The sequence below is a fragment of the Pantherophis guttatus genome, chromosome 1 (genome assembly GCF_059756535.1).
Source record: "Pantherophis guttatus breed Tessera chromosome 1, ASM5975653v1, whole genome shotgun sequence".
Classification (NCBI taxonomy): domain Eukaryota; kingdom Metazoa; phylum Chordata; class Lepidosauria; order Squamata; family Colubridae; genus Pantherophis; species Pantherophis guttatus.
Genome location: NC_142063.1, coordinates 137235218 through 137259930, shown reverse-complemented (window position 1 = coordinate 137259930; position 24713 = coordinate 137235218). Strand labels below are relative to the sequence as shown.

Below are 24713 nucleotides of genomic sequence, written 5' to 3'. Positions count from 1 at the left end.
AATCCCACCACTGGGGTCCATCTATACTTTTTATTGTGGTCTAAGGAAATTAAAGATAAATATTGTCCATCTTGGTCTACTCTTTTTCTTTCTTAGTCTTCTAAGAGAGAAGGTGCAAAAAGACTTACAAACTGTTTATCTAAACAATTGCCTACCACGGAATGATTCATGCTATTAACAAGAGCAATAGAAAAGGTCATTCTGAGGATCCTGCTCCTTGCAGATGTTCACCTCCAAAGATGCAGGAAAGCGATGTTGAATTGTTGCCCAAATGGAAAGGTCATTTTGAACCCACAAATGATTTTATTCTTGGCTACCAAAATGGATGGTATTACGTCTCTATATTGGCATTATCTTGACCCATTGCACTTACGTCTCAGGCTGGGTTCAGTCCATAAATATCATTGGTCACATTTGTCATTGATTTTTGATGAAGTCAGGATCGGATGGTATATCCATCCTGGTGTTTCTTGAGCTCCTAATGACTCATTGATCCTTCTTAACAGCCTTCGGGGGTGGGAACAGGGGGCACTGTTTTAAAGTGGTTCTCTTTGTTCCTTCATGTCATGGCGAGTTACCCTCACTCTCTTCCTGTTTAACACCCACATGAAACTATTGAGTAAGGTTATTCATTGGTTTGAAGTTTGGTATTATCAATATACTGATAAATACCCAATTCTATCTTTTGACCCAAAGCACAGAGCTCTAACTGTAATGTAAGTGTGCAAACAGTGATGAGAATATTTTGGTATTATGGTTTATATGGAATGTAGTTTAATTTTGCTTCCTGCTGATGTTGTGAATCACCCAAAATTGTTTTGGAGCAGTTGGAAATCATAATAAACATCATCATCAATAACAATAACAGATATGACATGTTTTCAGGTGATAGTTTCAGATAAAAGCTAATTAGATCAAAATAATCTCACGCTGAGTCCTAGTATTCCTTAGTACTTTGCCACTCAAGTGCTAACTAGGTTTGACCCTGCTTAGTTTTTATCCCAGATAGAATCCAACCAAGTGCTGCCATCTGCTGAGATCAAATAAAGAGTGCAATCATTTGACAGATGTGCTCAGAATGCAGCTGAGGATTGTGAAAACAAGAGATGTATCTAAGTGGTGAAACCACAAGGGCATTCAGAGAAACATCATTCCAACAAAAGATTGTTTATTAGAGACAAAAATAAGACAGTCATTGAGGAAACTCAGTGAATTATTGGGCCTTCAGGAGGAATGGTAACATTTCAGAATTTGGCCCAATTCTAAATTTAATGGTTCCTTTCATAAATATACTGTAATAGCAGAGTGGTAGTTTTAATCAGATCAGCATTGTCTAGTATTGGGATCTATCCAGGAAATTGTTTTAAGTCTAGTTGGCAGGGGAAAAAAACTCCTGTTCCTCCTCATTTCAGCAACTCTTTTTCCTGACATTTTTGGGGGATTGTCCTTCACAAGCACAGGCACAACATAGGAGATCAAACCCATCAGGACAATATTCAGCTATCTATCTGCATTTGAAAGACAAAGGCCACACTTTTGAAGACAGCTAAGTCTACATTTTGGATAGACAGGACCATTGGTTTAAAACAGGGGTAAAAGAATCCATCTGTTAGAATTGAACACCCCTCCCTTAACTGAAGAATAAGACACCACCTATCTCTAATTTGCAAGGGATGCAGTGGCTCAGTGGCTAAGATGCTAAGCTTGTTGATCGAAAGGTCGGCAGTTCAGCGGTTCGAATCCCTAGTGCCACATAACAGGGTGTCCCAGCTTCTGCCAACCTAGCAATTCAAAAGCACGTAAAAAATGCAAGTAGAAAAATAGGGACTATCTTTGGTGGGAAGGTAACAGTGTTCCGTGCACCTTTGGTGTTTAGTCATGCCGGCCACATGACCATGGAGACATCTTCAAACAGCGCTGGCTCTTCGGCCTTGAAACGGAGATGAGTACCGCCCCCTAGAGTCTGGAATGACTAGCACATATATGCGAGGGGAACCTTTACCTTATCTCTAATTTAGAACTCAGCCCCTGCATCAATTCCAAGAAGATTCCACAACCAATTGCACCCTGATTCAGGTGACCCTGAGAGCACAGATACCCCCCCAGTGGCCTCAACAGCTCTCATAGAGTGCTAACTACCTGCAAAGATGACTGCAAAGAAACACAATCCTTCCCACTCATCCCACCATCCTATCAGAACCTATTCTTCTATTCCCCACCATCCAGTCTCAATTGTCAGCACCTAACCTTCCATTCCCCCTCCCCCATCAGAACTGATGAAGCTTCTTGGATGAGAAGCAAAATGTTTTCTTCTTCCTCAAGGAGAAATAATAGTCCAGTTACCTTTGGAAGGAAAAAGCACCTTTGAGGCAATTATGACCTAGATGACTGAGAATCTCCACAGACATTCTTCCCCAGAATACTTCATGTCTAATGGGATTTGAGTAACATTGAAGTACGGCAATTATGGCCAGTGGAGAGAAAACCAGGATGCTTGAATTTCTTCATGACACAATGACTATGATATATTTGACCTGCAATAAGCAATTCTATAACTGCTCATTTTGAACAAAGTTTCATTTTTAGCAGATTGCGATGGCAGCTTCTATATTTAAAAAAGGCTTTTGTCTCTTACAACCTGAAGAAGCAATTACAATGAATGTAGGTGATTCAGTGAGGTTTATGTAGGACTGTTTTGCTGATTATTTTACTCTCCTTTGCTTGTAACCTATTATTTTATTGGAAATCTATATGTGTAATAACTCAGAGATTACCAAATAGGTTTTTTTTTAAAAAAACAGCAGAAATATCATTCTTTTGCATTGATAGTAATTCCCTGTAAGCTTCTATTTTGCCATGGAGAAATTCTATGCAGCCAGAAAATTATCTGGCAGTAAGTTTCTAAGAAATGTCAAAAGTTAGCCATTTACGCAATTTTACATAGTGGGTACTCATGAGAATTAATCACAATTGGAATCAGCACTGAAAGGCGAAGGTCTCCTAGCACGGTGGAATCAAATTTCTTGTATAGAGACATTTCCCAAAAATTAGTCCTTTTCAGGATGAATACAATTGGTTAAAATAACAACCAATTATAAGCTTCCAAGGCGCATAGATTATGATACTGTATTCCAAAGTTTGTGTTTTCTTATGAAGATATACTGCATGGTTTAACAGATAATGATATTACCTCTTTGCAGTTAGGATTTTATATCATAAAATCAAAATACAAAAAATGTAAATAAAAATACGACAGTTGGTGTTTTTTTATGATGAAGATGTCATATAGCAACAAATAATGGTACTATATCCTTGCAGTTAGGATTTTATGTCATAAAATCAAAATTTAATAAAAAATAAAAATATCATGATAGTACTTCTAATATCAATCAGTCAAACAATGCACTCTGCTATGTATTTAATAACATCAGAGCCATGGCGGCACCCTGGTTAGAATGCAGTACCGCAGGCTATTTCTGCTGACTGCTGGCTACCTGCAATTTGGCAGTTCCAATCTCACCAGCTCAGGGTTGATTTAGCCTTCCATCCTTCCGAAGTCAGTAAAATGAGGACCCAGATTGTTGGGGGCAATATGCTGACTTTGTAAACTGCTTAGGGAGGGCTAACAGAGGGCTGTAAAGCACTGTGAAGCAGTATATAAATCTAAGTACTATTGCTATCAGTCTCTTTATAAATAACTAGTCTCTGAGTTTAACTTTTTAATCACCGTAATTGGTGAAAAATAAGTAGCATCTTCTGCCCCCTGAAAAATATCACTTAATCAAATTTGGGAAGTCATATAAGATTGTGGGGGGAGAATGAGGAAGGGAAGTATTTATTGTATCATTAAAAGTTACACATAAAATACTAGATGTTATCTTTTACAAACTAAACGTATGTTTTACATCATGATTAATATTTATTTTATCTATATCATAAACACATATTTAGAAGTTTGATTTGGTTTGAGTCAAAATAAGACTTTCTTAGAGAAACTATTGGCCACATATATTTTTTTCTTCCTATTATGTCAACAGTGAATGCTGGCTGATCATAAAGTTGCTGTAAATTATGACATAATTTACACACAGTATTTTAAAAAACCCTCATATTTACTTGAATCACAGTCTCTTGAAATAATATTTAGATTGCTGTTGATCTATGAAGTCACAGGAGAAGTCTAGAAATACTGTATTAAAACTCCTATATTATAAACCTCTTCATTAAAATCTAAAAATGTTTGTTTTGAGAATGTTTAAACCATATATTTAAATATTTGTTTAATCACCACAGTTTTATCAAAAGGTCTTTTCTCCGTTGAGCTGTATTCTTTTGGTTACACATATGTGCATGATATAAATGTATCACATTTCACACTTAATTAAACTAATCAGAACAGAGTTTCCCTTGCCAGATTATTATCAAGGCACTCTGGTGAAGAGTATTTAGCTGAAGTTCTCTTTACAATCTTTCTCCTTACTCCTGTTGCAAACTTAATCATATGTTCTCAAATTTTCTCAAAAAGTTGATCTGCAATGGGAAGGTGTGAAATGGCACTGTGTAACTTTGCATTAGAAACAGTCGTGCCAAGCTGTCTACTTTCATTTCCTTCAATCACACTTGTTCATGTGTAATAACAGACACACTGATATTCCCAGCAAGAATCATCTAAAGAGGCTTGGATGATGCACTGGTTGTTACTTGGAAGAAACTAGGTAGGATCCTTGCTCAACTTTGAGATAAATGCAATGGTCTTAGGTTAGTAACCTCATCTCTATAAATGCTCAGTAGCAGTGTTTCCATCATCTATGTAGATATATCAGCAACCTCTTAATGTCTCTGTCTTCTATTTCAAGGGTTTGGGAAAGTTTGGATGGAGAGTTGTATGTGGAAGGGGACAAGGAGAGAACAAATAATGTAAATTGTATGTAATATAAGATACAAGCGTGAAAGGAGATATCATCACATATGTATCATAATTTCCCCATCATCTTGACTTTCTACAGATTCTACGATTGTGTGGTTTTGTGTGGTTTTTGCAGCTGAACAGCAAATAGTGACTCTAGATATAATGATTCCACCACAGCCATCAAGAGAAAAAACAATACACTTTGAAATCACGAACAGCCCTGTCTCTCATGCCTACTTGTGGTGCTTTGAAGATAAATTATTCAAGGATTGAAAAGCAATTTGTATGCTGCATTATTTTTAATAGAAAATGTTAAATAGAATAAGCCTAACCAAGGGGACAAAATGAATGAAACTCTGAAGCCAACATATAGCAGATATTGATGTATTGATACTTCATGCTAGAAACCTGTTTAGGAAACTAAAATTGAGGAAAGTTCTAAAAGCATCCGAATATAAATGCAAAGGTTTCCCCCCTCACCCCTCAAAGTCCTTTGCTAAATCAATGGTCGAAATTATAACATGAATATTTGAACTAAAGAAGCCTCATTGATTTCAGACTCAGTAATAAAGGAAAAATCCTGGGGACCTGCAGTCTGAAAAACTTCTTGATAAAAAGAATAAAATGTGATGTCTTGTTTTCTGTGCTTTAATTGCATGGGTGTGTGTGTACTTGTGTGTCTACAGTTTAAAAGATTTGTTCTTTAAAAACTCGTCAAGCTTTTGCATACATTACAGCAGCTTGCGGGAAGCACTATTATCAGAGGCTAGCATCTTGTTCTTTACATAGCAACGCGTTAAGCACTTTTAGAGAAACCAATTTTTGAGATTGCTAGCCTTCTGCGCAACAGTTGTAGTTCACAATTCAGTGTCTATCCTGATTGCTTTTAGTCCAGATGGCCTGGTCCATATGGGACAAGGCTTACAATTGTATCAAGGAATGGACAAAGCCTCTCTCTCTCTCTCTCTCTCTCTCTCTCTCTCTCTCTCTCTCTCTCTCTCTCTCTCTCTCTCTCTCTCTCTCTCTAAATAAAGGAACACTTTGTTGTCAAAAATGCCTGGATTTCCATAAAATTGGTAATTAAAAATATAGACCAAGTCTATTTGTGTAAATAGCCCACATAAAAGGACCTTAGAGAACAATGTGTTACCAAAACTAAAATTCCCCAATGTATTTTAAAGGTCAAAAATTGAAACCAAAAGCAGGTGCTATCAATTTAATATAGGACTGATCCTAAACAGGGAATTTTCTTATATTATATGTGTATGTGTCTGTCTGTGTATCTATTTCAAAAGTGTGATGAAAAGGGTGAAAGAACTAAATAGTTTCCTTCTGTTATTCTTTAATTTAAAGTTACACCTTGTAAGCTTGTCTGGGTTGTTTGTTTTTTTTTTCCTTTTAAGGGAGAAAAGAACTCACATGAATACATATCACAACTGAGGGAATAGATTGCCATAAAAGCAGGTTGCACGTATCTATTCTGGGCCAGAGTCAGCTCTTAAAAATCTTCACCTTTTAAAAATTCAGCAACAAGGGATGAAAATAAAAATTGCCTTCCTTTCATTTGAGGATCCTTTTTGATATCAAAAGCCTTTGATGAATGGAAGGAATCATTCTGTTCCCAAATCCAAGCTGGTGTTTTCTGAGTAAAATCTTGATACTTTGTTGATATTGTGGTTTTATAATACAGGTAGGCCTCTGCTAATGATCTCAGTTAAGACCATTGAATTCCCATTGTTAAAGCAAGGTGCTTGTTAAGTGATTCATACCAGTGGTGGGTTGCTCCCGGTTCGGTCCAGTCCTTGCAAACCGGTAGTAATGGTGGTGGGAGGCTCCGTCCACCCGCCCAGACATCATCATGGATGATCTGAGCATGCACAGAAGCGAGCGAGCACGCACTCCCATTACGAACTGGTAATAAAGATAAGTGGAACCCACCTCTGACTCATACCCAATTTTATGACCTTTTGCTAATGTGAAGCAAATCACCGCAGTCTTTAAGTAAATCAGGAAGTCATTAAACAAATCAAGATTTCCGAACAGACTTTGCTTGTTGGAAGGCAACTGGGAAGGTTATGTTGGAAGAAAAATCCAGTCTGGTTCCAAGCTGGGAAAAAGACACTAGAAATAAAATGGAGGGTAATTGGAAAGAAGGACTCTGTTTAAAGTCTATGGAGATTCTCATTCATCCAGGTCATAGTTGTTGCAAAGGTGCGGTTTCAGGAGGCAACTGAATATTCATGTTTTTCCTTTGAAAACGTTTCACCTCTCCTCTAAGAAGATTCTTCAGCTCTGACTGGATGGCAAGGAATAGGAAGATTTATATTCCTTGCAGGCAGCTGGTCATATAAATCCTTCCATTCCTCGCCATCCAGTCAGAGCTGAAGAAACTTCTTGGATGAGAAGCGAAACATCTTCAAAGAAAAAACAAGAAAGTACAGTTGCCTCCTGAAAAAGCACCTTTGGGACAACCATGACCTGGATGACTGAGAATATCTACAGACGTTTAACTATCAATTTGGGATGAACACCTTCGAATGGTGTGGGAGTATGAACAGATTTCTAGAGAAAAAAAATGGCGGACTACAGGAACTATCAGCACTACTCAGATGTCCCTGAGAATACAGATAAACCTCCAAGTACCTCAATGATTCTCTAAAAGGATCCAAATGACCAGCTGTCTGCAAGGAATATAAATCCATCCATTCCCCACCATCCAGTCAGAGCTGAAGAAGCTTCTTGGATGAGAAGGGAAATGTCTTCAAAGAAAAAAAGAAAAGAAAGTCCAGTCGCCTCCTTTGGGAAGGACTCTGTTTATTTGGATTCCAGAAACTTCAGTGACAGAAGCATGTTTCTGGAGTGGCTGACAAAATGGCTGAATGAGTGGATGGATCTTGATAGGTTTCTGGGATTTCATGTTTGAGGTGCTTCAGGGGGTTATGCAATGTAGTGAGCTTGTGTATTTCTAATGGTGGTGGGTAAATTCTATTATGTCCTAAAGGTCATGTTCTGTTCTTAGAATTTGGGTGGGGGAATGTAAATTCTTAATCCCATCAGAAGGTGTTTTGTTTATGAATAGATTGGCCAGATCTTTCTTAATGGGCACAAAATGTTCATCTTCAGATGCCTGAGGACTTCAGGCATCTGCTGGATTTTGATCACGTGATCCTGAGGATGCTCTAATGCTTGTAAATTGAAGGACTGGTTGTAAGTCAAGAACTACCTCTATAGTTTCTAGGCATACAGATTTGCATTAGGAGAACGCATCAGTTCCTATACCTAAGAGCCACAACTCCATATGAGTTGTAACATGCTAGGATTCAAGTCAATTTACTGGCTCTCACCAATCTAGCATTGTATCCAGACATGCAAATATGCACATGTTCCATGTCATGGAAAGATAAAGATGAATGTCATCCATAGAGTGATGATATTTTGTTTTAAATGCATAGGAACTAAACCCAAAGACTTTATGTGGGGGTTAAATAGCCCTGGAGACAAAATAGGGTGCAGAAATACACGCACCTAGTGCTACTTTCTGAAACTTTTGAATGGGAGTAGAACCATTGAATTATGCTGTAAAGTCATAATAACTCAGTGTTCCTGGTTCTGCATTCATGCTATTCATGCTATTGTCAAAGATATTAAAAGTCTTTCTTCGCACAATTTGCTAGATGACAAAGATAATTTTATTATTTAAATGTTGTAAAATTCTGCTACGTTGGGTGCAAACCTCCCCCTCAAATGGTCAGCAGTGATTAGTGATTGTAATTTTAGGGAGTTATTTGGTTTATGTTACAGTCCATGAGCACAATAATTCATTTAGTCATTCATAGCCATTAGGGCTATTGGACCGAACAAAAATTATCCCTTTACATTTGTATTTGTGCTGATTTATTTCTAGTTGTTTAGCTTTATAGTTTGTACTGCTATTGCTTTTTATGCAATAACATTAATACCAAACTATAGAGTATACATAGATTTTAGGATTAGTGACTTTATATTGATTTGTCAGCTATTTTTCCATAATTTTTAATAGATTAAAATTTGTATCACACATTTTGATACTTCACTGTATTAAACTGTGGTTTCCATAATCTTCATTTTACTTTTCTAATGATATGGTTTTATTTTTATGTTAATAATTATAAATGGTAGTTATTTATCATTGCTTATAGGCTAAACTGTTAATATTAGGTTGGTTATAAATAATCAACAACTAATGTTATTTTATAATGGTCAACGGTTAAAATAAAGATTGGCTAACTCAAGAAGTACTGAAATATAAAGCATAATCAGCAGAACCACACTTCTCAGTCATTCATTTAGATATCCACAGTGATTCCAGGGCTAAATCTAGACTGAAAAGCATGAAGATAATGTCATTTTAAGAGCCAGTTTGGTATAATGGTTAAGACATCAGGCTAGATTCTAGGGAGACTGTGAGTTCTAGTCTGCCTTAGACACAAAGCCAACTGGGTGACCTTGGGCCAGTCAAACTTTCTCAGCTCTTAGAAGCAAAAATCTGCAAGTTTCAGGCAGCCACCATGAGTCAGTATTGTTTTGAAGGCATACATTCACATCATCATTTTATAACACAATTGGGAAACTTTGGCCTAGAGTTAAGCTCCATGAAGGTCCAAATTCCACCTGCCTCAATTTTAAGTGTATCTCCTCGGACCTTCCCCACCCTCGTCGAATGTCTGTAGTCAAAGACCCAACTCAATCATTTGCCTTATTCAAAAAGAATATTCTTTTTTTTCTTTGTATGACCCTGTATTCCCTTGTTTCAGAGTGGACTCTGGGCAACTGAATGGACTCTCAATCATATTACCTACTCTTTTGACTGCTGGAATAACTTTAAAATACAAACACACCCAGTCCCACTTTCCTCAACGTGTACAATTCAGCAAGATGAACAAGGATCTTGTCTTCATCTTCAGATTTAATTTTTTTAAAAAAATCTCACTCAATAGGAGCAAATGGTGCATTGCACCACTCAATAGACATTATCAAAAGCAACACTCAAGTCAGCATGACAGTGGATCATTTTGTCCTCAAAGTATCTTGCAACATTATCCTTGAGAGCTCCGGCATCTGTTTTGGGGCAGATGGCAGTTAGTCTATAATCAATCCCAAAAGTTTTGCTAAAGATGCAATGGAAATTTGTTATAAATGACCAGAGATACCATTTATAACTGTGGAAGTCAGGCACCAATTTGCATCCACAGAAGATGGTAAGGAGCAGGAAGGGATATAGATGAATAAGTGTAAATAACATGATTGGGAAGAGAAAGATGTACTTATAGACAAGCTATTTAACAGCAAATTCTTCCAGAAAAGAGATGATTTGCTAAGGGAAAATATTTGGAAATTTGTGCAGGCTTATAAAAGATGGAATCCCAGGCTGGTCAGAAAACGTCTGACCGGGTCACTCATCTGCTGCATGGAGGGTGTTCTTCAAACACAGTGCTGTTCAGCCAGGTTGAGGGGAGGTACAGTATATAAGAATGAGTAAATGAGATATTGAGTAGGAATTGATTATTGAAACTGTTTAAATAAATGTCTTTGTTTTATTCCTTAAGACTTGTGCCTATGGCCAAATATAAGAAGTTCTATATAATCCCCTTTGACTTTGCCCTCTCCACCAACTTAAAATAAAACTGGTAGCCACTCAGATTGGACTCCAGAAATTCTGAAACAAGTTGCTGGGTCAGCTTCTGTGAAACTTGTTAAAGGACAGAAGGAAAGAGAGGAGTTGCAAGATGGCCACTATCCCACTCTGGCTGGCAGAAGATCCATTGTTCATAGCCAAGGCCCTTAAATAACTACTACATAGCTAGGCAAGTCAGCATCCAACCCCAGCCCTCAGTGAATCAAGCTCTTGTGGAGCCTTAAGGAGAGATTATGTGATCTAATCACCGATGTCATTTTACTCTCCTGAGAGTTATGTGGCCTCTGGAGATGCAGGGAGTGGCATGACTATTTTCAAATTAATAATAATAAAATAAAATAAATAAAACAATAAAATAATAAAATATATAAAATAAAATTTAAAATTTAAAATCAGTCAGAGCAATGAAAGAAGATGTAGAGACAACATGAAAGACACACTACAACATCATCAAATAACCAGAACTTTGTATTTTCCTCAACACCCAAAGTAGTAGAAGGAGAAGGAGAAGGAGAAGGAGAAGGAGAAAGGAGGAGGAGGAGGAGGAATGAAGCTATGATATGTGTACCTCTCTCTGCTCCCCAAAAGACGTCCTACTTCTCTTCACATTACTTAAGAGCTGGGATAATGTAATTCAGGAGCAGCACATGTTGTCAAGCACAGAACTAAATGGACACATAGTAGAACTCCCCATACATATATACTATCATGGATTCTGGAGGCCATTTTATACGTTTCTTAACACTCTGTAGGGTCTTCAGGAACAGTTTTGCAATAGAGAAGAGTGGGTGAAAGAGCTTATGAAGTTTGAATAGTGTTGCATTAAGGTCTCTCTCATAGCTGAACTGAAGCCCCCATCGCACAAATATTTATCTGATGTTGAAAAATGCATGCATTGTCAACATCTATCACAAATTTCCACAACAGCTAGTTTGATATTATATCTTTGTCAGAATTCAGCAGTTAGCTTATTGCTTTATAAATGTATAACAAGTAGCTGAAAAAGTCATGAAATTGTCAACATACTTTTAGAAAGTGGATCTTATGTGTTTGAAGTGAAAGGAAATTGTTATCCATTGGCGTTTGGAAGCATTTGAATGCAATAAAAAAAAAACATCTATGTACTTGCTTTAAACTATTATCCAGCATTATATGGTTCAGAATACCTTTAACTTCTCTCTTTGTCCCTCCCTCCCCTTCTTCTCTTCTTCCTCCTCTACCTTTAAAAAATGGCTTGGAAAAAAAATGAGTAAGCCCATTTACATTCTGCTAGGAAGAAAAACACTTCTGTGCTGAGACTTGTCTGCCAAATTTCATCTCAAAGATGATTTTAATGGGCAGGTTACATCTCCCTCCCCCCTCCCTTCCTGCTGAATCTGTGCTTGTAATGGAAAATCTGACAGCAGCACCTTCTTTAGAGCAACCAAAATAGCACCTATATGATGACAAAGAAATGATGATAAACAGAATACATTAGAAAATAGACTCTGACAAATATGTAGCCTCTGCGTTTGTCAGGAGCCTCACAAAAGGAACTGGAAAAGAAATCAACTTTTCAGCTTTTGAGCTAAAATGAAACCCAACCCACTCAATGAAAATTATATATAAATGCACCCAGGGTATTAAGAAACATTTTGCTTTGTAAATACCATGCCATATTTTCTATAGAAATGATCATTTTGAAACAGCGTCTTCGACGATTAAAATAACATTTGTAAAAATGCTTTCAGCCCTTTTGTGGGGGAAAGAAAGACCAGCAAATGTGCTAAAGCTAGCTTTATTGTCATATTGGGATGTCTAATTATTTTAAGTTAATGCTGATTTATCGTGATTTAGGTAGCAGCATGTATAAGAGAATTTTCCTTCCCAACTATTAGGATGATGGGTTCATTGCAGACCTCTTAAACTGCCATTTTTACTCTTTTAATATGTCTCCACTGAAAACTATAAGTTTGGTGCAATTAGTTGGGGTTTACTCCTTCCCTCACGATAGCGTGCAATCCGAATTTTCAGCAACCGTGTTAATTTTTGGCACAGCCAACTGCTTACAGGAAAATTATCGGATTTATCAGATATATAGACAACTCCCAATCTGTCATAAATCTCTTCTTTGCCATTTATGATACACATGAAGTAATACGATCTTTATATTTTAAACCAGGGTGTAAATCCAAATGCAACGATCATTTGATTTTTGTAAGATTCCCCAAACAGGGTATTGAAATATTTTGAATGCATATATAATGCAGATTTTAGTATTAATTTTGTTCCAACCAAAGTATTGGAGCAAAACAAAAATGTTTCAATATTAAATGCAAATCTGCCAATCTTAGCTACTGTATTTTACCAAGGTACAGATTGTAGTTTTATAAAATGTCATCTAGGTTACAGAAAAGCAATAAATTTCTCCAAGAAGCAAGCACTTCTTTTTCCCCACTGTTGCTATTTTTTAACCAAGTCACAGATTCATAATTTTGTTAAATATACTTCCATGTGAACTTTGGTCGTGGTGTTGAATTTAAAGTAATATATGCAAAAATTAATATATTCTTAATTACCTCTATGGGACTCTGATATAAAATGACCTTCAATGTGGGAAAAAAGAATGTGGCTAAGCTATCACGTTCTGGTAATATTTCATTTCTCTTAATCATTCAGAAAAACCAGAATGTATTTATTTGTAACCCAATTCCTGCAGATGATGTTTGGCTTCTTTGAACTAAGTTCCCAGTCTTTAACAGGTAGTAAGAAACAAATGAATCTGTCTTGAATCAGATGTTTAATATGTACATCCACACATGTGTGTCCATGCACTACCTTTCCCACTTTTATATTTAATGAATCCTGCTTTTGTGTGTATGTATCTGAAAAATCTTTTTTTTTTTTGCTTGATATGTTTTTTTACATAAAGGCTGAAATAAAACTAGAATTATTCTAGTCTTCCATATACGATAAACACTTTTCCTGAATCTGAGATCTTTCTTTTGTAGTCATAGGACTAGCGTACTATTTGTAAACAGTCAAAATTCATCAACATGTTGAATAATTTGTCGAAATATCCATTCAAAGTAGACCAGATCAGGAAATAGAAACCACAAGAACAGCTGGAATTCTTTGTATTTGTTGTAGGATATAATAATAGGATCTTAAAAGCCTGGAAGAATTTTTCTCTGCTCCATCTTATACCAATCAATCAAAGTGGGGTTATTTTGAATTTTAACCCCTTTTTCATCCCAGGAATTGTTCATTCATTCTTTAAGATTATCTCTGCGCTCATCTACATCTCCTGAAATGTTAGCGTAATGACACCAAGATAGATCAGCAAAGTTTAGTTATTTATTTATATCTCACCTTTATTATTTTTTATAAATAATGCAAGCAGGCAAATATACACAATACTCCATTCGCCTCCTATTTTCCCCACAATAGCAACCTTGTGAATTGCACCAACCTTATAAACTGTGTTGAGAGAGAGTGAGTGACCCAAAGTCACCCAGCCAGCTTTCGTGCCTAAATCAGGACTAGAACTCATAGTCTCCTGGCTTCTAGCTTGATGCCTTAACCCACTGGACCAAATTCCTTTTAACATTAAGAATTCTATTCTTCGTTTTCCTCTGTTCTCTGAGCTGTTTCTTTCATTATTTTCTATTCCCTAGGATTCAAGAAAACTTGAAGTAGCCTCTATAGACTCCTTAACCTTTCTCCTTTCTCCAAACTATTCCTACTCCCTGAATATCTTCAGCCACCTCCCTGAACATCTTCAGCAGAGGTTAGTAACCTTGTAGTGATGAAAGCCTCTAATTATACTTGAGAGGAACCTTAGAACTTCAGTGAATAGGGTAATAAGGCCACAGAATTAGCCTAATTGTTAGTGATAACATAGACAAATGCTTGGCAACTTACTTTTCTCCAGTAATAACATAGCTTTTTCAGTTTATTTTGTATCACATCCATCTACCATAGCTTGAAGATCATCATCTCAAGGAAGCAGTCATCCTTCATTTGGTTTAATTTTTTCAGGCATTTTATTATTGAAGAATAATATCTCCAGTAATTACTTTTTTTACTTCTTCAGCATTTTGCTCACCTTCAGCTAACCCTGCACTCAAAAAACCAAACTATCTACATCTTTCACTTCTTTGCCATCAACTATAGGTTTACTAAGAAGACAAGTCAATGTTAATTTTGTTTCTTAAAATTTAACATTACCCTGATTTTCAGTTTCCAATTTCATTTTCATCATGGACTCTTCTATGTCTTCTTTACTTTTAGCTAAGAAGAGGATAGATTTCTTAGTGAGTTTGATGGTTTGCTTGCAGACATTTCATTTTACACATGGTTGATATTACCCAGAGATGGTATTCAGCAGGTTCTGACCAGTTCTGAAGAACCAATAGTGGAAATTTTGAGTAGTTCAGAGAACTGATAAATACCACCTCTGACTGGCCCCGGCCCATCTATTCTCTGTTCCCCACGAGTCCCAGCTGATCAGGAGGAAATGGGGATTTTGTAGTAACCTTCTTCTGGAGTGGAGTGGGAATGGAGAATTTACAGTATCCCTCCCCTGCCACACCAAGCCGTGCCACGCCCACCAAGCCATGCCATGCCCACCAAGCCACACCCACAGAACTGGTAGTAAAAAAATTTGAATCCCACCACTGATATTACCTAATTGGGTGATGAATGTTTGCAAACAAACCACCAAGCTCAGAGAACTTCACAGTTCAACCCTCAGGTGCATTTTGGTCTTATTGAACAAAGAAGTATCATCTGCATATCCAAAAGCATTTTGAGCTCCATTTTTATCATTGGCTCTAGTTGTGTCATTCTTATAATATCCCTTCTGTATTCCTCTAAATTAAATTCTTACAGTAGCTTCTTGTTCACTGTAACACTTCTTCAGGAAAGAAATAATTAGATATCATGGTACCCTTAATATATTCCATATTCTGGCGTGATCTATATAGTCAAATGTTTGCTATACTCAATTAAGAAAAGGTAAATCTCTTTCTTGTATTATATTACTGTCCTCATTATCTTTCTTAAATTAGCTATCTGAACTCATATTCCTCTGCTTTTTCTAACACTGCCTGTTCATTTGGCATTTCTCTCTCCCTATATTCCTCCTCTCTTTTTTTTTAAGACCTTAAACAAAACTTTGTTTGCATAATAAATTAATACAATGGTTTGGCAACTATCACAGTCTTATTCAGTTCTTCATTTTTGATACTGATATATGCATCAACCTTTTGCTATCTCTAGATCATAAAATCTTCTGTATTTATTCTAATAAATACACTGTACTACCAAGAGCCTTGGTAGTACAGTGGTTTAAAGCACCCTGTTATTAGCACAGCTGCCTGCAATTACTGCAGGTTCGAATCTTACCAGGCTCAAGGTTGACTCAGCCTTCCATCCTTTCTAAGGTAGGTAAATTGAGGACCCAGTTTGTGGGGGCAATAAGCTGACTTTGTATAAATATACAAAAGTATGAAGGCTATTGCTTAACGCATTGTAAGCCGCCCTGAGTCTCCGGAGAAGGGCGGCATATAAATCAAATTAAAAAAATAATAATAATAGAACTCCTTCTTTTGTAGCGTAAGATAATTCAAGGGTTGTATCTTTGGTGAGTGGTATTTTTCTTTCTGACATATACCAAAACTCTATTACTATTATTAGTATTATATAAAGGGCAGGGAAAAATAATAAGGAAAATAAATTAAATAAGTCCAGGAGATAAGAGAAAAGAAAAAGAAATCTTTTTTGCACCAGTTCCATTCACTATGGGTAGTCCTCAAGTTATGACCACAATTGAGCCCAAAACTTCCATTGCTAAGTGAAACAGTTTTTAAGTGAATTTCACCCTATTTGACGACTTTTCTTGTCAGAGTTGTTAAATTAGTAACACTGTTGTTTTAAGTGAATCTGGCTCCCCCATTGATTTTGCTTGTCAGAAGGGCACATTACCCCAGGACACCTTAACTGTTATAAATATAAGCCAGATGCCAAGTGTGCAAATTTTGATCACATGACCATCAGGAAGATGCAATAGTTGTGTGAAAAATGGTCATAAGTCACTTTTTCAGTGTTGTTGTAATTTTAAATGGTCACTAAATGAATGGTTGTAAGTCAAGGACTATCTATACTGTATCTCCCCATACATTTTTTGTTCTTCCAAACTATCCTTGATTCAGTCATATACATATGCTAGCTTGTTCATGCTCTTGCAGTCTCTGTCTCTGTCTCTCTTTCTCTCTGTGTCTATCTCTCTGTCTCTGTCTCCCTGTCTCTGTCTCTCTCTGCCTCTCTGTCTCTCTCTGTGTGTGTCTCTGTCTCTGTCTCTGTCTCTGTCTCTGTCTCTGTCTTTGTCTCTCTCTCTCGGTTTCTCCCTCCCTCCCACCCTCCTCTCTCCAAAAGAGTAGAGTTCAATCTAGTCTTTACTTCTGCCTTGGTCTTGACTGTATCAGTTCCCTGCATGTTTCAGCATTAGCTGCAAAGTTTCCTATAGTTTCTCTGACCTTCATAAAAAATACCTTCTTTTCATGTTCTTCCTATATTCTTCCAGTTGTGGATATTCCTCACTAAAATACTTTTCCTTGCATGGGGTTGGAAAAGTGTGCTCAATAGTCATGCATCTTTCTTCTTGCCCATTACTTTGAACTGTTGTGATTCCCCAACTATCCTGTTAGCTTCTTTCTGAAAGCCACTTGGATCTTTTCATCTTTGAAATTGGGGGGAGGGTTCATTTTAGTTTTAAACAATCTCTCTTATCTCTTCCCATAGCACCTCAAGTTAATTTTGCATAAATTAGGCAAACTAAAGCTGTTCTTTACTTTGATCTTGTATTCTGACTGCATATTCTCCAGGGCATACCTTGCTGGCACACCTTTTCTCTTTAATCTTCCAAGTTTAACCCATATATTTGACACCAGTAATTTAGGGTCTGTTCTGCAGCTTGCACCTGAAAACTGTTTTGGCTGACTGGATTGTATTTCTCCACCCTTGATTTCCTATTACTGATTCTATTTGATTCCAGGGTTATTCACCCGATATCCATGTGATGTCTACATTTATATTGCTGGAAGCAGGTGTTGTCAATAAACAAAGAATTCTCTTTGCAAAACTCGATGAACTCATTTCTTGAATTATTTATTTCACCCAGTCAAAATCTTCCCCATGATTCCAAATTTTCCACTAACTTTTCACTTGATCTTAGATTGACTTCTTCCTTTCTTGATATTGCATTTATCACATTGCAATTAATGGCAGAATTCCACAATATTTTTGCCTATTATATGGGTAACAGGGGCATGCATTGGTATCAATGATATTGTTGATAAGCATCCATCCATCCATCCATCCATCCATCCATCCATCCATCCATCCATCATATCTGTCTGTCTATCTATCTATCTATCTATCTATCTATCTATCTATCTATCTATCATCTATCTATATACAGGTGAAACTCAAAAAATTATAATATCGTGCAAAAGTTCATTTATTTCAGTAATGCAACTTAAAAGGTGAAACTAATATATGAGATAGACTCATTACATGCAAAGCGAGATAGTTCAAGCCTTGATTTGTCATAATTTTGATGACTATGGCTTACAGCTCATGAAAACCCCAAATTCACAATCTCAAAACATTAGAATATTGTGAAAAGGTTCAATATTCTAGGCTCAAAGTGTCCCACTCTAATCAGCTAATTAAGCCATAACACCTTGAAAGGGTTCCTGAGCCTTTAAATGGTCTCTCAGTCTGGTTCAGTAGGAATCACAATCATGGGAAAGACTGCTGACCTGACAGTTGTGCAGAAAACAATCATTGACATCCTCCATAAGGAGGGAAAGCCTCAAAAGATAATTGCAAAAGAAGTTGGATGTTCCCAAAGTGCTGTATCAAAGCACATTAATAGAAAGTTATGTGGAAGGAAAAAGTGTGGAAGAAAAAGGTGCACAAGCAGCAGGAATGACCGCAGGCTGGAGAGGATTGGCAGGAAAAGGCCATTCAAAAGTGTTGGGGACTTTCACAAGGAGTGGACTGAGACTGGAGTCAGTGCATCAAGAGCCACCACACAGAGACAGATCCTGGACATGGGCTTCAAATATCGTATTCCTCTTGTCAAGCCGCTCCTGAACAACAAACAACGTCAGAAGCGTCTTACCTGGGCTAAAGACAAAAAGAACTGGTCTGTTGCTCAGTGGTCCAAAGTCCTCTTTTCTGATGAGAGCAACTTTTGCATCTCATTTGGAAACCAAGCACCCAGAGTCTGGAGGAAGAATGGAGAGGCACACACTGCAAGATGCTTGATGTCCAGTGTGAAGTTTCCACAGTCTGTGTTGATTTGGGGAGCCATGTCATCTGCTGGTGTTGGTCCACTGTGCTTCATTAAGTCCAGGGCCAATGCAGCTGTCTACCAGGAGATTTTGGAGCACTTCATACGTCCTTCCGCAGATGAGCTTTATGGGGATGCTGACTTCATTTTCCAGCAGGACTTGGCACCTGCCCACACTGCCAAAAGTACCAAAACCTGGTTCAATGACTATAGGATTACTGTGCTTGATTGGCCAGCAAACTCGCCTGACCTGAACCCCATAGAGAATCTATGGGGCATTGCCAAGAGAAAGATGAGAGACATGAGACCGAACAATGCAGAAGAGCTGAAGGCCGCTATTGAAGCATCCTGGTCTTCCATAATACCTCAGCAGTGCCACAGGCTGATAGCATCCATGCCACGCCGCATTGAGGCAGTAATTGATGCAAAAAGGGCCCAAACCAAGTACTGAGTACATATACATGCTTATACTTTTCAGAGGTCCAATATTGTTCTATGTACAATCCTTGTTTTATTGATTTCATGTAATATTCTAATTTTCTGAGATTATGAATTTGGGGTTTTCATGAGCTGTAAGCCATAATAATCAAAATTATGACAAATCAAGGCTTGAACTATCTCGCTTTGCATGTAATGAGTCTATCTCATATATTAGTTTCACCTTTTAAGTTGCATTACTGAAATAAATGAACTTTTGCACGATATTATAATTTTTTGAGTTTCACCTGTATTATCTATATATACTGTATATCATATACCTACTTACCTATCTAGCTATCATCTATCTATTGCCTTTATTACTTTTACAAATAAGTCAAGGCAGAAAACGTATTTGACACCTTCCTCCTTCTATTTTCCCTACAACAACAACCCTGTGAGGTGGGTTGGGCAGAGAGAGAGACTGATTGGCCCAAGTCACCCAGCTGGCTTTTATGACTAAGGTAGGATCTGAACCAGGGATGAAATGCTCCTGGTTCAGACCGGATTGCCTGATCCGGTAGCAATGGCAGCGGGTGGTTCGGAGAACCGGTAGCAAAAATCCCTACCCCCCCCCCGCGGGCCCAGCTGAGCCACGCAATTATCAGAGGCTTTTTAAAAAAAATTTAAAAGCATTTTTCCTACAACCTCTTCGGCTGAAAAAATTCTTTTAAAAGTGAAAAAAAAAGCCTCTGATGATCGCACGGCTCAGCTGGGATCGTCAGAGGCTTTTAAAAGCAATTTTTCTACAATCTCTTTGGCCAGAGAGGTTGTAGAAAAAATGTTTTTAAAAGAAAAAAAAGCCTCTGACGATCAGGCAACTCAGCTGGGATCGTCAGAGGCTTTTAAAAGCATTTTTTTACAACCTCTTCGGCCAAAGAGGTTGTAGAAAAAATGGTTTTAAAAGTTAAAAAAAAAAGTTGGCCATGCCCACTCAGTCACATTACCCACCCACCCCACCAAGCCATGCCCACAGAACTGGTAGTAACAAATTTTACATTTCACCACTGATCTGAACTCATGGACTCCCAGTTTTTAGCTTGGTGCCTTAACCAAAATTGGTTTTCTGTGTTTGTGCATCCAGCTTCATTTGTTCTTGCAATATGAAGAACTCCTCTTTTGATATAGACACCTTCTTTTTGGTTTTAATTTGTCTGTCTCCCAACTTGTTAATGCTGAATGGATCTAACCCAATAACTCACAGGAAACAATGGAATCTCTTCATCAATTCTTTATTCTAGGCCTGGGGTGGTCCTAGGTCCATTCTGGGTAAAGGTCACTGACCTCTGTCTTGCCTTTGCAGGTACATTCCTGGAACAACTGGATGCCCACGTGTAGGACTCTTTTATACACCAGGGGAGGAGTCTGAGGTAAGGGGGTATGATGGGATATGGGGAGGTGCCAGCCCCTACCTGGGAGGATTAGACATTTACCCTGATACAACTGCAGATCTATTCTTGGACCTAGTAACTAAAGGAGTCTCGTTATTCAACTTAAGGGTCCCCAGATCCGGTATACAAACTCACCTAGGTAAACTGAGGACAATCAATTGCTTGAGATAACCAATTAATGAACTTAATTTGCTGCCTGTATAAACATTATTGAAGAACTAGTACATTAAAGAAGATTACTATTATTCTTGCTTGAATTTTATGTGTGTGTGCATGTGTGTGTGAGAGAGGGGTGGTATTCACTTACCTTCACCACCAGTTCGCAAATGTGAGTGCATGCACCACCTCTGCACATGTGCAGGACCTTCTGCGCATGCGCAGAGCATCAAAAACAGGAAGTGATGATGTCCGGGCGGGTGGGCGGAGCCTCCCACAGTGGCAACTACCGATTCACCTGAACCAGACAAAACCGGCTGAATCCCACAACTGGTGTGTGTGTGCAGTATGCTGCTTTTTGCTTTCAAGTCTATATGATCTGTAAGACTCTTTTTGTAAAAAAAATAATAATAACTATGATTTTATTGAGCTTGTTTTATTTATAAACCAATTAGCATTTGCCAAGTTCTTAATTTACCAGATTCAGTCTTAATTTACTGATACGGAAAATTTTCCAAACGTAGCAAGTTTGAAAGATATGTGGTTTTTGTTTTAAGTAGACCTAATATAATTGGTCCACGGGAGGCAGATGTTTTCTCTGCATTAATATTTTGTGTGCATCCTGCCAATCTGAGCTTATTTAAAAATCCAAATTTTCCAGAAATGTTTGGTTTATGTTCTCATCTTATAATGATCTTGCAACAATTTGCATTAAATTGATATTTGCCAAGCTGCATTAAGACCTCTGAATGTCTTACATAAGTAAAATCTTTCGAGTTGAGCTACATTCCAGAGATTTGTGTGACTTGTATATTTCGTTATCTTGGCAACACTGCTGAGATGAATTCTCACTGCCTTACTCCTTTTTTTTCCATTTTCCAGTCTAGCTTATAGCCCTAAAATCTTGATGACTTCCAATCTAAATAATAAGCAAACCCATCTCTGACTTTTGTAAATAAAAAATTAGGTGGGCTAGCTGTTGCCACCAGCTTGTGACATTATATATACTGGGAACTAAACTAAACTAAATAAAATAAGTAAGTCTTTGCTTTTTGATTCTTTTTTTTAATTTTGCTATAATATACTATGATGTAAAATAGTTAGAATTTAAGACTTATTTTAGATCCCGTTGCGAACTGGTACTAAAGGTAAGTAGAACCCACCCCTGCTGTATACCAACCTTCCTACTATTTAAGATATATAAAGCTTCAGCCAATTTGGTACTTAAACTTCCATAAAAGAAGCACCTCAAGATCCCATAATGCACATGTGATAGCCTAAGTGGCTTTTTTTAAGCATTTAAATAAAGATGCAGAGGAAAAACAGAGAGGGGGGGGGAGGGAGAGAGAGAGAGATTCAACAACATTTAAACATATTTTTGAGATTGTTAAAATATAACCTCAATTTTATTTTATTTTTTTTCATAAATCATTGATAGTACAAAAAAGTTTAAAATTGACTGATATTGTTTGGTCTGGTAACAAAATTTACTGTATGACGGAGGAAGACATTGCTAGTGGTCTGTACTTAAGAGTTGCAAAATAATTTTTTAACATCTTCTGAAAATACATATTTTAGAGGACTTCTTCAAAGCACCATTTTCTAGCTCTGCAAATTTATCCCTATGGCAGCCACCTCTGATATATTTCTTTGTCACCTCCCCCATTTGAGATGGGTTCATCTTAAAAACCATTGGCATAAATTGTTCTGGAAGGAGATTGATTAGTTTAAAAGGTTTTTCCTTTTAACAGATCACATAGTCATTATATGTCACCATTGAACACTTCCAGCATTTAATCACATCTTTACAAAAAATTGTTTATTTCAGCACATTCTCTTAAAATTACTGCATTATGCATTCAATATCTATTATATGAGTTTCATTTCAGGATTCTGGATGGTGTATATGATTCTAAAATCATTGTCTATTGTTGGTTACAATCAGGGGTGAAATTCTGCAGGTTCTGACAGGTTCTGGAGAACCAGTAGCAGAAATTTTGAGTAGTTCGGAGAACCAGCAAATACCACCTCTGGCTGGCCCCAGAGTGGGGTGGGAATGGAGATGTTGCAATATCCTTCCCCTGCCATGCCTACCAAGCCACACCCACCAAGCCACACCACGCCCACCAAGCCATGCCCACAGAACCGGTAGTAAAAAAAATTGAATTCCACCACTGGTTACAATATTTTGCAATCAAAGTTATTTCCTTAATAGGTCTAATTACCTCTCTGTAGTGAAACCTGCCTCTAATCTATATGTTAAACCAACTTCCTCTGATAAGATAACCTTTATTGTCATTTTTTCTTCCAGTCTGTACTTCTTCCAAAGATATACAGACTGAAGTTCCTAAAGTTCAGAAGAGAGTATCTGTAACTCAGGACTGAATTGTGGTGACCTTGGTGCTCTCTGAGGTTGGTTGTTTTCCTATAGACTTTTCATTACCAAACTAGGTAATATCATCAGTCCACTAGAAGCTCTGTGAATATGGTGCAACCTTTGGGTTCAGAGAAGATTGCCTTAAAACAGCACATTCATGGTTTTCTAATCTGATGGATGTTCACATATGGTTTCCTGAGGAAGAGAAGGAATTAAAACTTATGTTTATTTTTACCTTTGAATTCAGTGCTCATATATTCAGTGTTAGCATGAACCAGAACCAGTGGTGGGATTCAGCTGGTTTGGGCTGGTTTGGGCGAACTGGGAGTTAAATTGCTGGCTGGTCCCACCCTTTCCGGCCCTGCCGCTTCCAGGAGTCCCCACGTGCCCCATTTTGGCTCCCAGGTAAGTGCAGGGAGGTCTACTAGGCCCAAAATGGGGCATGGGGTGCAGTACCCCCCTACAGCCCATTTTCACTCCCAGAAGCTTTAAGGAAGACTCCTAGGCCCAAAACGGGGCATGGGACGGTACGGCGCATCCCCCCCCATGGCCTGTTTTTGCTCCCGGGGGGGGGGGTGCAGGAGGCCAAGTGCTGCCTGTCACACTCCCTGACCATGGCCACCATCCCACACCCACCCAGCCGGTCATTAGGGCAGAGAACCACTTGTTAAATTATTTTAATCCCACCACTAACCCGAACGGAGTAGCTAATGAAAGTCCAAGGTGGCCCGATGACACACCAGGTGATAGAATGACGAGGTTGTCATTTGTAATACACTAACACACACATACTACATAGTAACCGCTGTTCTCCACACGTCATTATAAACACATTTGGAGTTTAGGGTTTGGTTCATTGTTTTACGATAGAGAGACAAATCTTCAATAAAGCACAAAAGCATGTTGTGAGAATGCATCTGGATCAGGGGTGGGTTCTACTTACCTTTACTACCGGTTCTCATCGTGCCCGCATGCACTCTTCTGCACATGCGCAGAAGCTTCTGCACATGCGCAGATCACCTATGATGACATCCGGGTCAGTGGGCGGAGCCTCCCACCAGTTTTATTACTGGTTCTTGCGAACTGGTCCGAACCGGGGGCAACCCACCACTGATCTGGAATCTTTCTGTGGCCTAAACAAGGGTAACTGTGGGGTGGTAAGTAAGATGGTGATTGTGAGTGCACAATTGAAGCCCCCCTCCCTCTTTGTATCCATGCTGTCATTGTTCATATATAAAAAGGCATAGGGCTTCTATTATACATTTGCAATCACCATCTTGACTGTATGAATTCTCTTGTGGATCCTATGGGCCTCAGATGCATTCTTGCAAATAAAAAGGATGCTGAAAATTGATACTTTTCTTTGACTCAGGCAGCTACCTATTTTT

At 37.9% G+C, this 24713-nt stretch overlaps 1 long non-coding RNA gene across 1 annotated transcript; it reads left to right on the top strand.

Annotated features, from left to right (window-relative positions):
- The first annotated feature begins 2448 nt into the window (after positions 1-2448).
- Positions 2449-5185, top strand: LOC117674687 (uncharacterized). The gene is made up of 2 exons (XR_004593949.2): positions 2449-2661; positions 5007-5185. It is a non-coding gene; the product is annotated as an uncharacterized LOC117674687 (long non-coding RNA).
- Positions 5186-24713: the final 19528 nt, after the last annotated feature.